Source organism: Pinus tabuliformis, chromosome 7 (genome assembly GCF_031772625.1).
Source record: "Pinus tabuliformis cultivar Carrire ecotype Pingquan chromosome 7, CPIR1, whole genome shotgun sequence".
NCBI lineage: Eukaryota > Viridiplantae > Streptophyta > Pinopsida > Pinales > Pinaceae > Pinus > Pinus tabuliformis.
This window is the reverse complement of record NC_142293.1, coordinates 1,991,630,046-1,991,655,803: the sequence shown is the minus strand read 5'-3', so window position 1 is coordinate 1,991,655,803 and position 25,758 is coordinate 1,991,630,046.

Here is a 25,758-nt window from a genome sequence, read left to right as displayed (position 1 = left end):
TTGAAGGCTTGGACAACTAAAAGTGCTTTAGTCAGTTTCATTCTCTGTAATTATTTCGATTGGCCTTACAAATTTCACCTTTTAATTCTTGACTTAGGATCAATGACAAAATCAAATATACACTTTGTTTTTTCCTTCTTTTAACTTAGATTTTGACTAGTTTTGAGCTTTTGGTTCACCTTTAAGAAATTTAGATTCGGTTTCTCATAGATCAAATTGTACATCATTAAGGATCAAAGAATAGAAACCCCAAAAACAATATAAAATACAAAACAACGAAGTAAGAAGGGTTAACTAGCACATACAATGCACTACACTTCATCAGCTTATGAGCCTCGGTTGATAATTTATGAAAAGCAATTTAGGATACTAAATTGACTAAACAACACCAAAGCAATAAGAGAAGGTAGCAGCTCTAAAGAAAAATGAAGGAGAAGGATCATCAAAACAAGCTTCTCCAATGTCTCCAGTTACCTATGTTAGGAGGCCTGTCACAAGGTCAACCTCATAAAAGGGAAAAAGTCTCCTACAAGAGACACATACAGATCTAGAGGAAGCAGAGGCCATCCTACAAGAAACTCTCTCAACCCTACAGAAAACACCGAAAAGGGATCAAGAGGGTATCACTCAACAAGAAATAAAGCAAGAAGACCAAGAACTGAGAGAATGTAGCCCACATCCAAACCTCAGCTCCTACTACAGGTTCATTGAAGGAGGTAGGGTGATACCACAAAAGTTTTCCATTCCCTTATTCTTTGAACTTGAAAAGGAGAGGGAAAGGAAACACAGGTGGATGCAAATTTCCAAATCAAAAGGGGTGGAGTATGTAGGCCACATGGAGGAGAAATTGTAAGAGATGGGAAGAGAACTGAGCAGCATAAGGGACAAAGAAGAAATGATGAAAACTTAGTTAGAGGCTAAGAACACATGGCTAAGGAGATAGATACAAGAAAGGGAAAGCCAATTGGAAACTATGGATAACTTGCCCATGGAGGCAATCTAGTGCAGGATGCCAGCAAAGACTTATGCCTTTTTCCTCAAGGAGCAATGGCTACAATTCCAAATAAAGACCCTAGCACAAAGAGGAACTATTCCCTTCCAAGATTACAGATAATTCATTGATCTCTGTGATCAAAGCACCTTGGAAGATAGAGCAAAAATATCTATGTTTTACCTACACAGTTTGATCTTGAAAGATTTAAATGCGTGGGACCCAAATCCCAAGCTAGGGTACTTGCAATTGATGGCCTTAGCATCATGGATGAATCATGAGGAGGCAAGAGCTATAGAGATGAAAAAGGTAATGGAAAAAGAAGAGACAAAACCCCTTCTGATCAGAGTAGAAAAATCTAACCCAATGGCTGTCATAAGCACCCACAACCTCATTGCAAATGATCCCAATCTTGCACCAAGGTACCTTGCTGTACATAAACATGCAGTCACAACCTTTGAAGACATTTTCAGATTTTTAAGAGATGATAGCTAGCAAGCGTGCCAAAGGATATGGAACACCTTGCCTTATAGCCTATAAATCAGAGAATATCATTCTCTTGACAGAATGAGAGAGGCACTAAATAGAACCCCAATGTATAAGCAAGCACTACAAAGACTCAAAATCAATTGGATTGGCTTGAGGCTCAGTTCACCATTGATTTTAGGAATGTTGGAAAGACATAAAGAAGAAGAAGAAAGAAAGCAGTGGGAAGAGATAGAAAGGAAGGAATGATTTTATTCACAGGAAGTGGAGACTACAACAAAAGCATGGGATGTCAGAGAAGCCACTAGAGCAATGAAGGACATGGACATAGATTGAGTTGCTCAGAGGATGAGCAACACTTTTAGTCAGGGGTCATGATGAGACTCATTATTGGGTAAATATATGGACCTTAATACACCTCCAAGCTTACTAAAATCAACTCTTCTCATAATTCCTTACATGTTTTAATTATATTTTGCTTAATGAGATGAGTAAAAGTAAGATGTTATGTCTAGTGGTCTAATGTGCATTGATTGCAGGTTTTTGGGAGAAAATTATGGAAATTATGGCTAATTAAGGTGCAGGAACTCGAATGAGACAAGAAGGAGAGATTATAGGAGATGGATCTTCCTCATTAAATCCTCACTCATTTGAAGATCCCTCAATCAAATCACACCAACTCAGAGTTGCAGGCAGCTGAGTCATGATGATCATTGGTAGCCGAGACAGAGATAGTTAAAAACCAATTTATCTTGAGATTGGGAGCCAAGCCTCCCTATATTTAAGAAGTTGTTGGAAACTTCTGTTGTATAAATAAGGAGGCCTAGAGCCTAATTAGGATTCAGATTTTTTATGCAATATAACTAAGCACTTTCAAGTTGAAGGATTGTGACAAAGCACTGTTATGTATTTTTTTTTATATGTTAATGAAAATGAGCATTCCCTTGATCCAACATTGAGTTGACTTAGAGGGATGAAGCTCTTGAGTTAGAGCCCAATGCTAGAAATAGAGGTTCCTCTTACTGTACTTGTATGCTTAGGTTATTTCATAGATTACTTGTTGAATTAATTTTGGCATTGTCACATTGCAAGTATTGGTGAATTCGATTAGTTTGCTTCCATTTGTGCATAGCTTTAACAGTAGCTTTCAAGAGATAAATAAATACCAAAAGGCTGATAACAAGTGGAACTTGCCTCATTCCTCCCTTCAGGGACCACGGTTTGAGGAAAAACCCTCATTCAGCCCAAAAAGATAGAATTCTAGTTTCTTATGTTATTTAGGGTTTTCCTGCTAATTAGGTCAGCATCTTTCAGTTTTCAAAGATAGATAAGTTCAAACTCAAAGAAAAGAGATCTAATGGGTAAAAATGATCTAAAAGAAAATCCACTTGAATGTTAAAGGAATTTATCCATGAAAGGGGGCAACAAACGATTCTTTTGATAGTAATATCAACTAAAGTGGTAGACTAAAGCAATCAAGATATCATAAAGCATAAAAATGCTTCATGTGTTTTTATACAAAGATAAAAAACAAAAGAAGAAAGTCTTAAGTGGTATGATCATAGAATACCAAACCTAGGAAGGGAAAAAAATACAAATAATCCAAACAAAAAACATGTGGAAGTAACAAATCGTAACAACAACCTAGAGGCGTTTTCATGCTTGGGAAATGTTTCACATAGTAACCTCTAGGAGGTGGTCATGACTATGTGAAATAGCAACTTACGACTAGTTGCATTAGAATGAAAAACACAACCCACAATTGTGCGACAATATAGGGAAAGTTCAAACTTCAGATGCAAGAAAAATAACCCAAATAATATAAGAAAGTTACAATAGGTACAAAAACTTAGGAATAAACTAGGATTAAGGTAACAAATACTTAGAGAAATAAAACAATTTCTTTCCCAAATAAAGTTTCCAATTCTACTATGGAGAAAAAATCGCCTGTGGATAGGAAATCCCTGCCTCGATTTTTCCCGGAATTCGAGGTAGACAGGGGAATAACACTATATGGAAATATAAAATCTTGAAGCAAACAACTAATAGAAGCATGTAAAGAACAATAAAGTGACTAGTAGCATACCATTTTACCAATGCTTTTTCTATCGTGTCCTTGTCTAATGTAACCAATGAAATCTAAGCTCTACCTCCCACGACTCTCTTCTTGAACACAAGGAGACAAAAACCTTTCTAAACACTTGCATGAAACCAATTGTTAGAAATAATAAATCCCTAAGCTATTTCATATTATCAAAGGAATATTAACATACATGTGAATAGCTAGAAACAAAACTATGAAAGTAACATGCATGAAATAAAGGAGAATCAATGAAGGGGAAACTACACAAATCCATTATGTATTAACAAGATGAACAACACAGCATGTGTATCCTTTTTCTTGGTATGTTTTCTAAAATAATTTCTCTCCAAAGTTTGATTAGTTAACATGAAAAAATAGCCATATTTGTTGAATAAGTATTAGCTCACTCTTAAGGTCAAAACAATGTTTTTAGCAGTTTAGGACTAGCTTAAGAAGCACCCATAGCCAATTTTGACTCAAAATAATCTCTACATGTCTTTTTCTTGCTTCAATTTAGAACAAATCCACCCTCTAACCAAAATGTGAGAAAAAATCATATACCCTAATACCAATTTCCACCTTGCATCTAACTTTTGACAAAATGAATCACTTTTAGATGGTTTTCGCACGAGTCTACATATTAAAGTATTTTTTTTTATTAAACCACCTACTTCGTCTAAACCCATATCATATCCAATTACTATTTTAACCTTCTCAACACTAATAATCACACATATTCAATAGACCAAACATAAACACTAAGTAAGCCTTAATGAAAACATAAATGCATCTTTCATGTGGGTGTAGTTTAATGAGGGCATTTTTTTTGGGTTTAAATGTCAGGAGAAATTCTTGGTGAGATTGTAATGTTGTTTCCATTTAAATTGCATTTTTTAATATAGAAATAGATTCAATGCCATGAAAACCTTTGTGGAATTCAAATTGTGTAGACTTAACAACTTGAAACTATGATTTTCCCAATTTCCCATTGAATTTGGGGAAAATTTGACGATAAAATTTACCTAAGAAAGGCCTGAAAAGTCCTCTCATTATGCTATTGCTTCCATTTGCAGTGATCTAATTAAATGGCCTTTTGACCTTTTTCACTCGAGACACAATTTTTGTTGAGATTGTAATGTTTCATCATCTTCAAAGGTCTCGCGTCCAAGTCTTTGAACTGTTTTATAGGTTGTTGAATTCAATTTTGCGTTCAAAAATATAATTTAATGACAAAATATTACTAATCTCATGGAAAAAATCATCTTGTTAAACTACGTTAAAATATGACCTTACATTTGATAGATCTGGCTATACCAAAACATAAATTCTAGATGTCACTTCTATCGATATCTTAAAATTCAATATATTTAACATTTTGAGCGAGACCAAAACATAAACGTTATATAAGCGTTGATGAAATCATAAATGCACCTTCCATGTTGGTATAGTTTAATGAGGTTATCTTTTGGCTTTTTGGTTCGAATCTTGTGACACAATCACACAATGTTTTATCATTTAAATTGCATTTTTGAATATGTAAATGGATTTAGCTACTTGAAAAAACCCGTAGAGAATTGAAAGTTTGTAGGGTCTGTATCTCTCATCAAACTTCGGGAAAAAGTGACTATAAAATCTTCTTGCAAAAGGTTCAAAAAGTTGCCTTGTTAGACAAATGCTTCCATTTGCAGACATGAGATTACCTTTTGACCTTTTTAGTTTAAAAACTCTTGAAACATGATTTTTTTGTGAGATTGTAATTTCCATGGCCTTCCAATATCTAGAATCCTTAAAAAGTTTTAGAGGGTGAATTTTTGTATTCAAAAATATAATTTGAACAACAAAGCATTACTAATCTAATAGAAAATTATATCACTAAATTCCATTTTAAAAGATTAAAAACTACCATGTTAAACTAGTTTAAAATATGACCTTGAATTTCACAATCTAGCTGGACCAAAACATAAATGCTATATTTTTCTTTAATTTCTATGTTTATAATTCTACATAGTTAACCTTAAGGTTGGCGCAAAAGATAAATTCTAGATAAGCCTTGTGAAAACATAAATGTGCCTTTCATGTGGGTGTAGTTTAACCACTTAATCTTTTATTTTTCTTATTGAAATATAGAAATGGCTTAAGAGACTTCAAATTGTGTAAATTCAACAACATAAAACTTTGGTTTTTTCATTTTTCTCAATGAATTTCAAACAAAATTGACTATAAAATCTAAGTGTCTGATTAGACTATTTTGTACATTTGCAGTGTAATAAGATGACCTTTTAGACATTTTTCACTGAATAAATAGTGAGACGATTTTTTTTGTGAGACAATTTTTTTGTGAGATTATAATGTCCCATGGTCTTTAAAGATATGGAATTTTAGTTCTAAATTTTTTAGGGGTTGAATTCAATTTAACATTTCAAAATGCAATTTAAATAACCAAATATTCTTAATTTCAGAAAATTATATAACCGCATTTCATTTAAAGAAAACAAAAAAAATCCCATCGTTAAACTAAAACCTTAGATTTGACAGCTCTGGCTGGACCGAAACATAAATGCTAGATAATTGATATGGTAGGTGGATTTTCCGTCAACGGAGAGAATGGTCCCCTGGCATAAAATAAATCCCTGCCAGCATCACTGACCTTCAGCCTACCTGTCGGAGTATATTGTGGTGGATGGAAAGCTTCAACTGACCTCCATGTGCGGCTCTCAATCCCATCTCAAATATCATCCAATTTGTGCCTCATGAAACCTATTATCTTTTGTTATTTATGCTTATAAAGACTGTAATCAAGCGTTATAGTACTCGCTTTTCGTGCATCGTCTGCTGTCAGGCCGGCCCTCAGTTGCTAAAGCAGCTGATTACTGTAAGCACAGCAATTTCTATTACGACATGCTTTAACGTGTTTGCGGCAAAGTCAATGGAATCGTTCGGGTTGGACGTTCGCAATAATGAGAATCGTAACCACTACGATTTCTAATATAAGATGCTTTCACGTGCATGCGATATAGTCAGTGGAATCGTTCGAGTTGGAAGTTCGCAATGATGGGAACTGACAGAACAAGTGGAAAGAATGATGGGTCGGAAAACGTCTGATTCCAGGCTCCAGCCATTCCTTTCGTTTTATTGCGTGCTGATGACAAATACTGTATATATCAATATCGAAATCGCCATTTACCATGCAAATGAGAGGAGGAATTGTGCCACGGAGTTAGATGTTTCTTTTAGATTGAGTGAAACAAGTTATTCATGAAACAAATTATTCAGGAAACAAGTATAGTTTTCATGTAGCATGTGAGTTAAGTTATTTTTAATTTGATTGTATATTTCAAGAATATTTTAGAATCAGATTAATTAGAGTGCGGTAACTTTTTTAAATCTTACATAGGTTTATCGGATTTTGGAATAATTTCATAATCTACAATCAGTTAAGTTCAGCATATGAGTTAGGTATGGTTTTAATGGCTTGTCTTACATGGACTATGCCTAATGGATATGTCTCAACCAAACTCAAACTAGGCATCTTTATAATATGCAAAATATTAGTGTTTGTTTCAGCATAAGCAATACTATGCCATTGTCAGCTGATCATAGTCAATGTTGCACTAGTGGCTCCCTTAAGCTAGCATATGACCTAAAGTGAGACTCTGATGCCATCCGTCTATGCCAACACATTATAGTCACTAAACAGCACATCCTTACATCACCAAGAATTGATTTGCATTAACTATACCCATGAACATTGTTGCATTGCCATGGATAACACACAATCTATTACTTTATCAAATTGCAGGACCCTCCTCTCAAGGTTTCTATGCAATACCTCATTACTCGCTTTCCTCACTTAGCTACACACCCTTGGTCTTCTTAGCCTACATGTGATTACACCATTTTAACCACCTTGTGGCTACTAGCTAGAAGTCAGTTTCCAAGGCCATCAAACATATAGACTCATAATGCACCCTTACCTAGCTTATAAATGCGCCCTCCATCATGTTGTTCCTAATGTTACCTCAAGTATGGTTAGTATATTGTCCCCTGCTCAAATTATTGATTTCCTTGTCAATGTGGCCACATCAACTACTCTAATGAAAAGGGCCTTACTGGAAAAAAGAAACTTTCACAATCTCAACATTTGAAAGTGAGTTTGATACCAGTTGTGAAGACGAGACTTCTCATTCTACTAGAGTGCCCCATATCACTCAATAAGCCTGGTTGTTGATGCCATTGACACCAGATTACTAGTTACGAATGGCATTGTATTACTTGGATTATACCTAAGTAACATATCTTGATTGAACCTAAGCTAAGCGCCTTAAAATTTGTGGAATATTGAATTAGTTATTTTACACTTGGAAATGTTACACCATTGACACTAAACCATAGAGAATGTGGCATTGTTGCCTTCCTCAAGCTAAGATATTCGAATAAATTCCTTCCCAGTGTAAAGTCAAGCTATCATCCATCTATGCAAACATGTGATAGTCCTTGAAGATTATGTTGTTTCCTTGTCACTTAACATTAGTGAATTCATCGATGTTGTTGCACATTACCATGGATAATACAAAATCCATTACATTGCCAAATTGTATAATCTTCCCCCAAGCTTTCCATGTAGCACCTCATTGATTGTATGCCCAACTTCAAAAAATATCATTAGCCATCCTAGCCTACACGCTAATACACCATCTTACCACCTCATTTCTTCCACCCATAAATTGGTCACCAAGGCTACCAAATGTACAGATTCACTGTACACCCTTAGCCAAGGTTACTTGATGTGCTCTCTATCATGCCATTTCCAATGGCATTGGAAGTAGAGTCTTTAAATTCTAGCCTATTTGAATTATTGAATCTCTCATCAATGTAGCTCCATCAATTCCTTCAATGAAATTGGTATTGGTGGTGAAGTGACATGTCCACAATTTCTACATGTATTTGATCATGGTTCTAATACCATTTGTAAGAAGGCTATAATTTTTGTTCTACATGTATGTTCCATAACGCTCAAGAAGACTAGATGAAATGTGCCTCCAATATGACCTTGCTAGTCACGCATGGCCATTAACTACTTATGTCACCTAAACTATATGTTATTGACATGTCTTTACTAAACCCAAGATAAACACCTTAGAGTGTGTGAAATTTCAAAGGGCTTGTTTCATTGTAGATGATGCTACAACCATTCCATCTAACCATAAAATATGTGGCACCATTACCTCCTTGAAGTAAAGAATACTTGAATAACTAAATACCCAATGCTATGCCATGTTGTAAGTTATCTATGCAGCACATGATAATCTCTTCCTCACTAGGAATTTTACTTTTATTATAGCCATCAACACCATTACATTACCATGGATAACACATGATCATCACATTTTCAAATCATGTGGCACTCCACCAAAGCTTGTTATGCAACAGTTTATCACTCATTTTCCTATAGAGTCTATTGCACATCCTTTGTCATCCTAGACTATTTATTAATAAATCATCTTAACTACCACCTATGAGTTTCTTAATAAGGCAACCAAAATGTAGGAAATTTCCATGCACCCTTACTATAGACAAGTTTACTTGACACCCTCTATCATACTATTGCAAGTGGGACCTCAAATAGGGACATTACAATGTGTTTCATATGGTGTAACCTAGATATTAGTTAGCTATTTATATGCACATGCTCTATTTGTGTAGATACTGCACGACTAACATAACATGTTAATTTTGTGTCAAAATCAAAATGCATTATTGTGATAACAAACTAGTCTTATTTTTAGGAGGATACATACTATTTCTAGTGGCACCTCAAGTAGCGACCTTAGAATGTGTTGCATATGATGCAACCTGGATATTAATTAGTTGTTTATATGCACATGCTCTATTTGTGTAGTTACTACATGACCATCATAATATGGTAATTTTGTATTAAAATCAAAATGCATTATTATGATAACAAACTAATCTTAATTTTTGGAGTATTTTCTTCACAAATATGACACAAAATTTTAAGGATGAAGTTTTGGTTGTTAAAATTGAAACATAGAGTTGTTCCATTTCAAATGAAGCCTAAATATCCACTTATAGAGACAACATTCTATTCATGTGATACTTAACACATAAAAATATAGAGTAGACAATTACTCTCTCCAAAAGAGCATATTCTTTATTTTTCTGCACTCTTTTCTCTATTTGGTTTTGTCATTGTGCCTTTTCCTACCTGGGAAATTTCTTTTCTTTTAATGCTACTCAATAATTTCTTGTAACCAAATATTTGGTGGAAATGTAAGTTGTTAGAGTTGTGATATGTCTCAATGGTTTCTTTAATGTTAATAGCCATAAAATCAATACACCAATAAATTTTGATCAACACTACTTTGTTGTGGAACCCAGAGCAATCAAAACTTTGCTAGCCAAAGATTGTACTGAGACCAAAATCCAAAGTCCTGATATGGGACCCATAAGTGCTATGGATATGGTTGTTACATGATTTTCTTCCATAAATGATAGAAGCACTGAGGTTCTTCAACAGATAAAAACTTTACCAAGCATGGTCCTGACATCAATCATGAGACCCTCAATTTTGTTGTGTCATACCACCATGGATTCATTACTAGGTGCCACCTTGCACTCCACATCGTCTCTTCTAACTCAATTGTTTTCCCCACTTTGTGCAAAGAAATGGAACCTGCGCTTACCCTAGCACAATTTTTTTCTCCACACAATATTTTCTTCTGCACAAGTTTTTCTTTCCCACAATCTTTGCTTCTACGAAATATTTTATTCTACATAAAATTTTCTTCATATCAAACTTTCTTTCCGCACAAGATTTTATTATGCACAAAATCTCCTACCACACAATTTTTTTCTTCTTGACAAGATTTCCTTCTACACAACCTTTGATTCCTTCTTCAACTTTCCTGCTTCTGCCTTCTTAGCCTTAACAACCTTGACATAAATGAAAACACTTATTAACAATACCCCCTTTATCATTGATGCAAATTACTATTATTGAAGCACGGGAATCATTTTGCATTACCTATCAATCTATCAAGGCTTTCATATTTTAACCAATTGAGCTCTATACTGTCTCATTTCATAGGCAATTCCATAACACCACGCTAGTAACTAATCTCTTGTGTGGCTCTGAACCCATTATTTTATTCCCTTATTTTAAACATCAATTGTTCTATTGTATTGTTCAAATGCTTTGAACCAAGTTTTTGTTCAGTGGAGCATGTTTGGCACTACACCTATTAACAAAGAGATTTCATTTACAATAGTAAACTACCTTTTCCGAGCAAGTCTACCCAAGACTTTCCTAGAGCGTAAAGGTTAATGTAATGGTTACAATTAAGAGAATCCAACATGCATGCATGCATATACAAAAATCACAAAGTGGAGGAATATAGCATACCTTCGATTTAGATAAGTTGTTATTTGGTACTGCTAGCTTGAAAGGATCATTAGATATCTTGCCTCCTTGCTTTCTTACACTGGAAACCTACACAATTACAACAACATATTGTTGGGCCACCAAATTAGCATACACTTTCACTCCATTTTCACCTTCATCCTCATTTTTTCACCTCATTTAATCACATTATCATTATATTTCCATTACCATATGGGTTCATATTTTCCTTTTCCAAAGTTATTTATTTTATGTATTTAAAGTGAATATATGATTAAAAGTTTGAAAAATAACATGTATTTGTTTATACCTAAAGGTGGTATGAGTTTTGTGACATGCGTAGGTGATTTGGAAGGTTCCAAGACACTCTTCTGTGGCCTCCAAGACTCAAATTCGAATTCTCTTAGAGATTTGAAAGAGATTTAGGATAGGGGTCAAGCATATCTAATGGAGAAAAATTATGGATAAAGGAATATGTGTCTCACATTTGTTGTAACCATATGAAGGATTTGTGGATCTAGGAGGGATTAGTGCATCTCCATTAATGAGTTAGTTGCTTATGTTTTTGTATAAATAGGAGTACCTCCTCCATTCCAAAGAGAGGACTCTTGGAGCATGTATCCTAACTTATGATGGAATAGAATAAAGTTTTCTTTCTATGGTTTTAGATATAAATTGTCTCAATGTAGTATATGAATTTATGGAATAGTTTGTCACTTTGTTCTTAAGAAAATTGAGCTCACTCTAAAAGGATCAAAGAAACATTTTATTTCATTATAGATTTTATTTTCATTTAATTAGTTAGATGTTTGAAGATTTTTCATTATTAATGAATGAATTTTAGTTTAAATCTTATCACCATATGAAAGGACAAACAAGGGTCTAAGTTAGGCTCTCTTCCATTTGATATGAGTAATAATTGAAATTCATTCTCTTTTCTTAGTTTCAAGTGATTTTCTGAATTTCCAGTTTTCCAACAATGGCATTAACGATGAATGAATTTGTAATGCAGAACAACAAGGACCTTCTTAGTTAGGAGCCTCTTCTATTATTTTCTTATGCATATTAAGCTATTTTTCAGTAGTGGTTTTTTATTTCTATTCATGAAATAGTATTCTAGAAGAAGGACAAATCTAGTTCACCTAAGTTAGGAGCCATTTCTCCTGCTTATTACATAGTGAATTAGAAATTACTTAGTTAAATTTTATATTTGTATTATGCTCTTCTAATTAGTTTATAATTGCATTCCCTTTAGTTTCCATAACGTATCTTCTAAAGTTGATTATAGTTGCATCTGAGGTCTCATATATTTTGGTTTGCTTCTAAGTTTTACAAAATCCTCGGGTTGACAATTAAATAATAGGGATTTAACAGACAATTAAATCACCGAACATTTTGGCACCGTTGTCGAGGAAGCAAACTTAGATGTAATTAAGTTAGTAGGATTATTTAGAAAACATTTTCTTTTAAGGTCATTTTCATTTGGGGTTAGATGCATTTAGGCATTTTTCATTTAAGTTTATTTGCATTTGCATATACAAAACATAGAACATTAAAATCAAGAACCCCCATTCATTAAAAAAAAAAAAAAATCCAATTGCAAAAACAAGATCTGAAGAGCTTCGTGCTATGACAATTGAATAAAATAAAAAAAAACCTAAAGATCACATTCAAATTTGGTTTCAACTAGTTAGTCTTCATGATCATGTCCAAGAACTCAATAAGGTTTACTTTTCAAACTTGGATATGAGTCTACTCATAATATTGTTGTGCAAATGGATGCATTGGAAATTCTCTTATAATTAAGAGAATGCTTGATTTCTCTTTCAATAAAATAGGACTAACAAATAAAAACCAAGTTTTTGTGATTTTTAGGATAAGTCTGTGATTTGTGGTGTAGTAAGAACCACCGATTTACTAACCCTTGGGAGGAAAAACTTGCAATAAAACAAATGATTGTGAACAAAGAGCACAAGTGAAGGTGGAAGAATGATAGTTTCAGGTAAGAGATCGATTCTTTTCATTTTTTTTTTTGCATCCAAAATTTTAAGAGAGTAATCAACTAATAAAAACTTTAGTATGCTCTCCTCCTGCGCTTTTTGTAACAGAATTTTCATGTTAGTATATCTTTTGTTAAAAAATAGAGAATTCTCTTTCATTATTTGTTTCTTTAAAAAATAAGAAGAGAGATTTTCTTATTTAAACAAATTTGAAATAAATAAAAAAACCAAAATAACATTAAAAAAACAAAGAAATAATAAAAATAAATAAAAACACAAAAACGAAAATGAGAATAAAGTAAACAAATAAAAAAATTCATGGAAGCAAAGGAAATAAGTTGTTGTAAATGTTATGTGTGAGTTTGAAAAAATGAAAGATAGATGTGCATTCTCCTTATTTAAAAAAAAAAAAAAAACAAATTTCATCCAATAGTTATTTGAGTAGAGGCCAAATTCACAGAGATTAAAAATGCCATTTTTAATCTCCATTTTGTGCCCAAATGAAAACTAATATCAAAAATATAAAACATGGGTTTTTCTCAGAATGGGGTGACTTATATTTATCATGAGAGATTTCTTCAAAATTCGTAACCGTTTGAGAGATTTTTAGGGTTCTCTCGAGCCTTATTTGCAAGGTTGCGTGAAAAAACGGTTTTCAATTAAATGCAACTAGTAGCCAAGGCCGCGACCATCCAACGGCCCAACCATAGAGCCATGGCCAGCCACCCAGCAATGTTGCCAAGCGGCATAGAAAAAAAATCAATCAATAAATTTAAAATAAAAATTGATAAAAATAAAATTTTTAATAATTAAATAACAAAAAATATTAATTATTAAAAAAAAATAAAAAAATTCTTACTGCAGAAATTTTTAGAAATGATATTTTCTCCATGCTTACAACCTGCAACAAATATATATATATATATATATATATATATATATATATATATATATATATATATATATATATATATATAAACATCTCCCAAGCTTTTTATAGAATAAAAATTGGTTAAAAAAATCCACTTTCTAGGCAAAAATGATGAGTTCAAAAGATATGAAAAATGATTTGGCAAATATTTTGGAATCTCATTTTCCTAAAACTCTTGGAAATGATGAATTTAAAAGATATGAAAAATGATTTGACAAAAATTTTGGAATCATATTTTCCTAAAATTCTTGGATTTAGTTTGGCCGCTTGTCAAGTTGTTGTTTCAATTTTCATTTTTAGAATAATTAAAATTTCCAAAATTCCATTAAATTTGTAAATGTGACTTGTGATCTATTGTTAAGTTATTCAAATTGAATAATGTAGGTCATGAGTTTAAATCTCGTGGAGATTGGATTTTGTTAATTATTCTACAATTTTGAAACAACATTAAATAAACAACAATTTTGCCACCACATGGCAGCACAACATTGGTCAATATTTCACATTCATCACCATATCATCAGTCAAATAGTCAACATGTCACATCATCCATTTTCCATGTCACCGATTACCACATCACTATTACACTGTCACCCTCCATCTGCCAACTCATTTTTCAACACTGAAAATGGAACAAGAAGAAGAATAATAAGGGTGTTTCATTTACAGGATTATTATTTTACAAAATGCCTTGAAGAGAATCTTGTAGATGGAAGATTGAATCCTGTAGACATGGAAGACTCAATCGTTTCATAAAGTATTTTTATATTATCATATTTCTTTGAGTCTTGCAGTAGAAGCCAATGGCATCACAAATTGGAAAATCTTATGCCATGGCTCAGCCAAAGAAGATAGACAAGATTTTTAGATGTAGGAAGGGCACAATCCTGCAGCTGAGAAACCTCATGAAAATCTTCACTATTTCACCCAAATGTCAAATAAGCACAACTGTTGGTTTGTTGGGAACTGACCCAGGTTCAGAGGTGATTTAGCCAAACAAATCCTGGTACTACTAGCTCTTTCGGCAACAATCCGCGGAGCGCGGACTGACGTCTTACCTGAAGTAGTATGGGAGGGTGCTAGAACCAGGTTTCCACACCCTGAGATGTCTAATGAGTTCAAGTGGTCTGCGGTTTGACCCTGCATGCACGTGGCTACATGCACTTACTCGTACCTCGTAGCCTGAGATGCTTCCTTCGTGCAGCCCTTCTCGGGGGCCGAACGCTGTTATTACCCAAGCCTTGACTAGTATTCTACTGTTAGTTGATTAACTTAGCCTACTTGTAAGCGTTAAAGTATACTTAGCAATGTAAATCATTCATATAGGTGCACAGAGTAAATAAACAATATATTTGCAATTTATATCAAACATGTAATAACCCAAGAACAGATACACAAAATTAAGATAAAACTTCTCTTTATTATTTTCTTCCTTGGTTACATACTCAACTCCACCCTACGCACTCAGCTGTAGTGGTCCGTGTTGGGCATGGAATCCCCCCACAGCATGTTTTGGGGCTCAGAGCCCAAGTTTTGGCCAAAGGTTTTGTAAGACTCCATGAATTGTGGGCGTAGAGCGTGAAGTAGAGGTTAAGTCATAGGGTTGTCCACCCTAAAGTAATGTAATGTAATATAAATAGAGCGAGGCTTTAAGTTGTAAAGATAGAAAATAACAAAGGAATGGTTTGAGCTTAGAGTGCAATTCTAAGTGTATTGGGTCATAGTAGTAGGAAGAGGCTCTACAGCTGAGTGCACAGAGGCCTAATAGAGTCTATAGCTAAGTGCACAGACGCCTAGTAGAGTCTGCAGCTGAGTGCACAGACCCTTGTAGCTGAGTGCGCAGGGAGGTGTCAAGTTTGTAATCGGAATTGAAGATTAATAAAGAGAAGTTGATTCTTATTTATGTATATTTGTTGTACATTTACCTCTTTATGATTGTGTTGGTTTATTTATTGTGTGCACTGATATGATCGATGAATATGCTGTAATAATAATTAGTCCTACATAAACAAGTTAAGTAATCAAATAATAATAGATTAAATAGCAATGAACTTGGGTATTATACAAGTTGCACCTCGACTAGGGCTGCGTGAAAGTAGCACCGCAGGTTGAAAAGGGATAGCAAGTGCGCGTAGTGACGGGTCAGACCGTGGACCTCCAGAGGCCCATCAGACATCCCCAGGGTGCAGAAACCTAGCTCTAGCACTCGCCCATACTACTTTGTTTGAGACCTCAGTCCGCGCTCCACGGACTGTTGCCGAAAGGGCCAGTAGTACGAGATTTTCTTGGCTGAATCACCTCTGAACCTAGGTTAGTCCCATACAAGCCAACAAATGGTTACATTGCCGGAACCAGGATCTTCATAAAGGATGTCTGATGTTGTGCCACTAGAATCCAAAGAGGAAAGAAATTGAAAAGTGGTTGGAGAAGAAGATTCACGAGTTCGCGGCGTAGGAGAACAGAAATCCGTGAGTGTCTAAAGAACAGTGGTTGGAGCATTACTTGTATATGAAAATCCACGAAATTTTCTTTGCATCCTTTCCTTCTGAACTGTATGAGTGGATCGCAAAGTTAGCAAACTGCCAAGGAAGGTGTAGGCTCGAAAAACCAATAGTGTGGACTCTGGAATTAGTGCGCAGACTAGAAGCATCAGGAAATAAGATAGCGTGAGCTGTGGACCATTCGCTTCACCAAATAATAGGAGGATTTATCACTGAGTTTGCGTTATACATGACCGTCAACTACAGTGAGGTGGAGCGATGTTTTTTCAACGGACCGCAAGGTATGTATATTAAATCTTTGAAAATTTGGATTAATATGCTATTGTGTGAAAAGTGGGTTATGCGAATAAATTAATGTTTGGAACTATGTGAATCGGGAAGATCTACAGAAGTGGAAGTAGTGAAGAGTTGGAAAATAGTCCCTTAATTTCACCCTCATGAAAAAGCGAGGAAGAGCTCGTGAAAGTTTCTCCGAGAAGCGCAATCAGTTTGATAGGGTAGCGTATTCCATGTTTACCACCTCCAGCCACACCGCCACCCGTCTCACCCTCCTCACCTCCATCTCCACCCACCCCACCTCCGCCAACACCATAGTTTAGTATGGCGAGTGCGATCAAACTACTGGTGTTTAGAGGAGTAGGGAATGAAGATCCAGACCAATTCTGGTTTGTGGTAAGAGTAGTATGGAAAGCACAGGGCGTCATGGATGATAATATTAAAAAGGATACACTGGTGAGTGCACTGCAGGATTGTGTATTAACGTGGTATATCAAGCATTCTAATGACCACCTGAACGCAGGAATTACAGAGATCCAGGCCGCACTGAACATGGAATTTAGTAGGCCAAAATCAGAAACACAATCAATCATTGGGTTTAAGGAGATTGTGATGCTCCTGGGTGAGAGGCCTCAGATATAGACCAAAGGCTGAAGAGTACAATCTGTGAAGCCAATATGACGTTAACAGATGCACAGCATCGTGCGTGGCTTGTGGCCTCACTTACTCCATACTTAAGGACGACACTATCATAGGAAAAACTTTCCACCCAGGCTGAAGCGTTGCAGATGGCAATGAAATTGCATGAGACCCCTATACAAGACCATGGGTTGGGAGTCCAACAAATCCATGCACAGCTACAAAATCTGTGTCTAGAAATGCAAAGTTTGAAACAGGGCAAGACACCTCGGCCGGAGGTGTGTGAGGAAGTGTGGTGCATAAAACGCAAAGGCCAAGGGCATGTGTTATCAGGAAATCTAGTGTCTATGCAGAGCTGCTAGTCCCACTAAGACGGGTAACTATCTTAGAAACAAACAGATTAAAGTTACTTTCATTTTCCTTTATGAGAAGTAGATAAGAGAAGATCAAAGAATACCAACCTCAATCCTTCGCTCGGTTCTTTGCTTGTTCGTTCTCCTCACCGACCGGTCTTTGCCGCTTCTCCCTTGACCACTCCGCTTCAAAGAGTACCTGTAAAGTCAAAGCAGCATAATACCTTCAAAGTGCAGAGATCTACAATCATAAACAATATAGGACCAGATATATATTGACCACACAAATGCATATACTATTAGACATACAAGAATGTAGAGGAAAACTTGAATAGCTTTATTAATATGAAGATTAGAAGAGAGGATTACAACCCATTGTTCTGACCTAGCGTCATCCTCCCAGGATGAAAGCCCTTCTTCGCCTCATGAAAAGCTTAGATCACCCAACACTATGATATTCCACCAAGAAACCGACAACACTTTCTTACAAGATACAAAATTCCAGCCTCTGGATCTCTGGGATGAGGGATCCATATATAGATGATTGCAGGGAGGTGAGTCAGCTTCTGGGATTTTGATTAATGTCTTCTCTCTAATAGTTCTTGATTCCACTTGGAGATTGATGATCTCTTTCTCATCCCTGGGCGAATTCAGAGAGATAAGTGTCCTAGGGAAGTTTCTGGAAGACTCCAAGATCATCCTCCGCCATTTGTCTACTCTTGTCCATCACACCCTATAGAAGGACTTTTCAGTATGCATCACACCCTCCATGTGTAATAGGTGAGATGCATCTCACCCTCAATGCTGAGCAGTCTGTATGGTCCAGTTTTGACCAGTTCTGAGTAGTTTCCTGTGGAGAACTTCTGGGAGATGATGTAATCAGCTGAGCTTGTTCATTTAGGGCATGAAACAACACTTTTAGGGACTTAGAAGCCATTTGTTTATGGACATATATGATTGGGGTTGCAGTGCCCAAAAATGTCTATAACAATTGCCCCGTAAAGCATGAGGTCGTTAATTTTTTTATGTCGGGTGAAATTCTTTATCATGAGGATTCGAGGTTTTTCAAACTGGAAGGCGACCTGTAATAAGATACAATAAAATACATTATCTTCATAATATTTTCATGATCTAGCTGAGGTGGGCATTCCCATGCTCAGATTTATAAATTTATTTTCATGTACATAGGATAGACAACTGTCTGTGTGGCAGACTGATGATTCTGATAGAGCCATCATCCTTTGATTCGGATGATCATCTGTGCGGCAATGATGTACATTTGATTTCTTTATTTTCCTGCATATATTACAGCATGGATGGATGAAACTAGATCCGGGGTCTTCAAACTCGTCCAATCTTTGCCCAAAGTACAAGTCGATCCATGTGAAAAATGTTCTGGAGTCGAACATGGAAAGACATCGCCTAATTACCAGCCAATGATGTAAGCTGTTAACAGGCGCAAGAGGAATCACCGATAATGATGATGACCCTCAAGGTACGATAGTACAATTCGTGTGGTGTGAAAATGTGACTTGGCGTCGAACACCACACAAAATCTTTCGATCGAAGGCCGTTGATGTAAACCTGTCGCCAAAAGTGAGAAACTTGCCATTGATGCATGCAAGCTTCAAAGTACTGAGCAGGTTATTCCTAGGTCGACTTCTTGGATAATGAGTTGATGTTGACAAGAAGTGACCCATTGTAGGAGGGCCTTAGTGAATCCCACATCTATGACACAAAACGTAGAAAATGACTTTTGGAGGTGAAAACGATCTGATGATACATGGTTCAGGGTGGCGGTCATGAAAGAATGAAGCGTAAAGGTATTGCAGTGGATGAGACACAAGATGGGTTGGTGAATTCTCTGATCGACTTCTCTTGAACATATCAGCGACACTTGAAATGGATTGGTAGCATTAGCCCCAAATATGGATGGTACGATGGACCAATGGTAATATGATTGGTGAACGGAATAACCCAACCCGACTTAGACATGGAGTGAAAGTGTCATGTTCAAGAGCAACTTTTCTACCAATAAAGTTTCTTCAAGTTTTCTTCCCAAATTTTCCCCAGTCATTGCGGACTAGTACCTCTTTATTTTTATTAAGCTTGAGGAGGATAACATATGCTTGTTCTATAATTTGCCCTTCGGGCAAACCCGTCGCTATGTTTTAATGAACCTAGCGACAATGAAACTCGTTCTCATCTATATGGACAAGTTTGTCACTATTGGTTTTAACGAGTTTAACGACAACGATAACTTGGTCCTTTTCAATTTTAGAGAGTCTGAAAGGGATGTAAAGGAAACTCCAATAATCCTTTTTCGTCATATAATCCCTTAAGTCTGAAAAAATATAAAATAATACGAAAGGGATGAATTTTCGATAATTTTAACGAGCAGAACAAAACAAGCACTCGATCTTTTTGTGTAATAATCCCTCAGGTCCAAAAAGATTAAAATCTAGAGGAGGGATAGCACTCCCGGTAGCTTTAGCGAGCTGGAGAGGCCAACTGCTCGACAATCTTCTCATATTTTACAAGTCAGACGAAAAGAGCTTAAAGGAGACTTGTTTTTTGAGGAACGAGTGATAATTTCAGGTAGCAACTGATTCCAGGTAAGGTTTGGAATTTTGCAATCACGGCAGTGTCACAAGGATGGCTAACAGGATCACTCTTCGTAGTTGTTCCTCAAAAAGGGGTAAACAATCAAATGGAGGTGAATGATCGGCTAAAACAGAGTGGAGGTGATGATGAGAACATGACCAAGGCTCAAAAGCTGATGATAATGCATTCACAATGGTTATTTACTGGAAATTGGTTCATTTTTTAATGAGCCTAAACTCTGGGGGAAACATTTGCTCATTGCTTAGGTTTAATTTTTAACGAGCTTGAACCTCACATAAAAACTGCTCGTATCAGTCATATAATGAGGACATCTCATCGATAGACTCCATTTTTATGGATCTTGCACCTTTCGAAGCTCTGCTCCGTTGCCTCTCGTATGCAAACTAGGAATGACCAACTATGCTCCTCTAGTTAACTACCAAGATCACTACCAAGGTTAGGTAGGAAAATTTTCCTTTACTTTGCTGGTGCCATTTGGCCCCTACGAAGACGAACGGTCGATTTGACCACTCACCCGACTTAGGCAGTTGAAGTCAGTAGAACCATAGAGTTAGCATTATGCTGGTCGCTTCTCACTTGCGCACAAGAGGTTTGCATGCCCCCAGGTATAGCGAAGTAGAGTTTTCAGGTTACCCTTCAATTTGCAAACAAAACATTTGTTTTATCGGGAAAGGCCTACCTTTTAACGGAGGTATCTTATTCTAGTCTAACTCCCTCTTCCTATACGGATGGGCGTCAGACTAGTCATATATCCTTCGCATAAACCTACCCTATACCTAAAGTTTCCCCTTCGAAGCAGACCAGGGTGCACGCCCCCTGGGTTTCAGTCATGTCCCCCTAATTACTCGCGTTCTTCTGGTGGATGGACTGGAGATTGATGAGACATTCCTTGCATAAAAAGACCATTTAGGGATGGCATTTTACTATTAGCTATGTGTGAGTCGGGGAACGAAATCTAGTCTATGAGCTGGACCACTTTTCCTTCATGCGGAAAACACATTACTCGAAAGAGGGAGGAGACAATGGCTCCCATGAAATAAATATAGTCACGTCCAAGGAGTAGATTATAATCTAGAGGTCCTTGGACTACCTTTACGTTCATATAAATGGTTTTCCTTCTCAACGTTATAGGTACATTGGGAAGGATCCCTAACGGTCGACTGGTTCCTTTGTCGAAGCCTGTCATATTTCTCATCTCAGGCAGAAGTGATGGCGAAGCAAGCACTTTCCAAGCAGTTGAGGAAAGGATACTCACAAAAGCCCCTTCATCTATGATGGTACCGACCATGACCATTTTGTAAGCTTGTACAATGATTCAGAATGGTACACTAGCCGGTAAACGGGGTCTACCTAATAGATTCCAATCGAAGGAAATGACTAGGTTGCTTGGAGGTAGGACCGAATAGACAGCTGGATATGACTCTGACGAACTTCCTTCCTGCGGTAAAGGAACGGGTAGATTGCCCCCATGTTCATCGGAGTCTGTGTTTACGAAAAGAATTTGAACGGTATCGTTCTCATTCTCTTCGATGATTGTATTATTTGAAGATGGACCTTCCGAAGAGAAGATCAGGTCGACTACCGCCTCAACCTTTTCACTTTCATCTGGTATGGATTCAACGCATTTATCTTCAATGATAGATGCTTCGACTAACCACAATGGCGTGTAAGTCGGATTTTCAACTAGTGATGGACTCGCCAAGAGTTTCTTGTATCCAGGAGTAAGCCATAGTGGTGAAGTAGGATGGTTATCCAAGACTCTTTTAGCTTCATCTAGGAAGGGACAACGGTGGACGACGTGATTGCCTTCACACAGTTTACAAGGAAATTTACATTTCCTTTTCTGTCCAAATGCTTCGCTTTCACTAGTTGATGGTGTACTTTCAACATGATCTTCAGAGGTTGATGACACCGGATTGTGCAAATGAGGAGACCAGTCCCTTAAGATCCGAGGGATGTAAGGACAATCTCGATGATAGTGGTCTCCTTTGCAAATGACACAAGGAGATTTAGGCTCGGACGGTGCAGTGTGTGTATTTTCACTAGACGATGCTCGGTTACCCCTTTTTGCCTTTGGCTCCTTCTTCTTCTTCTCTCTCATCTCCTTCCCCTTCTTCTCCTTCTTAGTTACTTGATTTTTGGCTTTACCAGCTTCATCAAGTGAAGAGGAAGGAGGAGAGGGATAATCGGACGAAGTAGAAGGTTGGGGGGTAACTTTAGTATCATCTAGTTGCTGACTTGATTATTCAAGAATCACGGTGTTCTGAACGACGTAGGTCAAGAAGAGCCATATTGGCAAGCCAATCGTCAATCCTTGAAGTGACAATGTGGCCATATGAGGTGCACCAACATCTCCCCAAGAGGAGAAAGGACTAGGATTTCCTCCAAGGGGAAATCCTTGGTTGGTGGACTCCATTTTCCTCAACCTATGACCAACACGGGAATAGTGATATTTTTCCGATTAAAATAAATTTTAGACGCTTTGACACAACTTGTTTTTTCAATTTTTAAGAGTCGAGAAAAAACACAATATGACTCTAGTCGCCTTCGATTTTTAATGAGCCTTAAGTGACAAGTGCTCAGATGGACTTTTTCCTTTAAGGAGTCTGAAAATGAACGAAAGAGACTACTCTAGAAATCTAGACAGAGGGATTACCAAACCAATTGCAAAACTGCAGAATACCTTTTATGGTACGACAATCAATCTTTCCGAATGCTGTGTTTAGTGCATTTCAATCGATAGGGCGGCAAACACGGCTTCCTAAGGATAAAGGATATAGCCTATTGTGGTCTCCCAATATATACTCGATGGTACATGGGAGCACAAGTCCGTACTGGTACTTGTCGTCTCAAAGAGGAGGAATCACCCAACCAACAATGAAAGCGATAGTTACCAGGATTTACGATGCTGGAATATGTCTCTAGCCTAGACTTCTAAATGTTGTGCATTAGGTTCCAAAGTGTTTTCATGTTCATTGAATTTATTTTACAATTGATCTTTGTTAAGAAATTTTCCTTTCAGGTTCACCGCGTGATGTAGATATACAATTCCTAAAATGAAATCTAAGATGATAAACAATCGTTTAATCTTCTTTTTGCAATGAAAATCCTAGCTACTAAAGAAAGAGGGATGATATTCTTTCAACATAGAGCAGAGAGCACAAACTAGATGCACTGTCCTAAATCAAACCAACAAGCAGTCTAAATGCAAATGCACATGCATGTATTTGTTTTTAGCTTTCTTAATGTGTGAATGACAAGAAGAATGCTAAGTACAAATCTAAATTATCTTTTCAAAGTGACAGTACTAACAAATTTCTCTTCAAAAACGAAAGGAAGATAATGACGACACTTTGTGACTTTGAATTGAAAACTGTTTTCGACACTTGAAAAACTACTAATTAAAATCAAATACAAGAGTAACTGTATAACCGACCATCAAGAAAAATATAATTTTTTTCTTTGACTGAAAATGACACTTGCGACACTTCCAAATCAAAAGACGATGGTCCGATTACGGTACTTTTTGTAGAAGAGAACTGTAAATAGTGCACATACATAAAACCATTCACAATTCTTTGTACTATGGAGGCAGAATCATGCAAAGGAAGGGAGTTTCCATAGTGGTATACTGATCATAGACAACAAAAATCCTAAATAACGCTGAAGAGAGTGAACACAGAAACCAAAATCTGAGAGCAGAAGAGGTCTTATCTGATCAGCGCACCTGCAACACAGGGAAAGTGCGATGCAGCGCACCTACTGCACACGGGAGGTGTGATGCATCCAGATTCTCAAGAGGAGAAAGTGCGATGGTCCAGGTACGAGACTTCAACTTGGTTCTTGGTCACAGTTTGTAGCTTAGTTCATGGATTTAGGCCGAGCTAATGATGATCAGTAAATAGAAATCAGAGGGGCTGATCTAATGAGGTTACTAGAGCCACCACTAGGGCAATTAGGATGTTTGCAAATCGATTGTTCAGTTTATAAAAAAACCCAAAGATAGACCGAAGCAACATTGATCTACTTTACACTTGCATAGAAAATGCAGTTCGAAGGCTAGCTGGCTTAACTTTAGGCTCCGTCTGTAAGTTTATAAAGCAAACAAGTATAAACAAGCAAAAAAGCTATTCACTCCCCAGCGTAGTCGCCATTTTGTTATCGGGAAATCTAGTGTCTATGCAGAGCTGCTAGTCCCACTAAGATGGGTAGCTATCTTAGAAACAAACAGATTAAAGTTTCTTTCGTTTCCCTTTATGAGAAGTATATAGGAGAAGATCAAAGAATACCAACCTCAATCCTTCGCTTGGTTCTTTGCTTGTTCCTTCTCCTCACCAACCGGTCTTTGCCGCTTCTCCCTTGACCACTCCGCTTCAAAGAGTACCTGTAAAGTCAAAGCAGCATAATACCTTCAAAGTGCAGAGATCTACAATCATAAACAATATAGGACCAGATATATATTGGCCACACAAATGCATATACTATCAGACATACAAGAATGTAGAGGAAAATTTGAATAGCTTTATTAATATGAAGATTAGAAGAGAGGATTACAACCCATTGTTCTGACCTAGCATCACCCTCCCAGGATGAAAGCCATTCTTCGCCTCATGAAAAGCTTAGATCACCCAACACTATGATATTCCATCAAGAAACCGACATCACTTTCTTACAAGATACAAAATTCCAGCCTCTGGATCTCTAGGATGAGGGATCCATATATAGATGATTGCAGGGAGGTGAGTCAACTTCTGGGATTTTGATTAGTGTCTTCTCTCTGATAGTTCTTGATTCCACTTGGAGATTGATGATCTCTTACTCATCCCTGGGCGAATTCAGAGAGACAAGTGTCCTGGGGAAGTTTCTAGAAGATTCCAAGATCATCCACTTAGCAAACTGCCTCCGCCATTTGTCTACTCTCGTCCATCACACCCTATAGAAGGAATTTTCAGTATGCATCACACCCCCGTGTGTAATAGGTGAGATCCATCTCACCCTCAGCACTGAGCAGTCTGTATGGTCCAGTTTTGACCAGTTCTGAGTAGTTTCCTGTGGAGAATTTCTGGGAGATGATGTAATCAGCTGACCTTGTTCCTTTAGGGCATGAAACAACACTTTTAGGGACTTAGAAGCCCTTGGTTTATGGACATATATGATTTTGGTTGCAGTGCCCAAAAATGTCTATAACAACATGACAAGGACCATTATCCAGCGTCCACGAACTACTTGGCAGGAGGTGGGCCGATGACAGTAAGACCTGAGGCACCAGCAGAGCCAAGCGCTACGTCTGCATTATGGTGCGCGATCTGCAAGATAGGAGGAAAACACACCACAAATAATTGTCATCTATTGCAGAATTATATGCAGACGTCCCAACAATTGTTTTGTAATTTCTGCAGGTCGGTAGGCCATGACGAATGCACCTGCCGAAGCTATGAACTAATGATGGACCA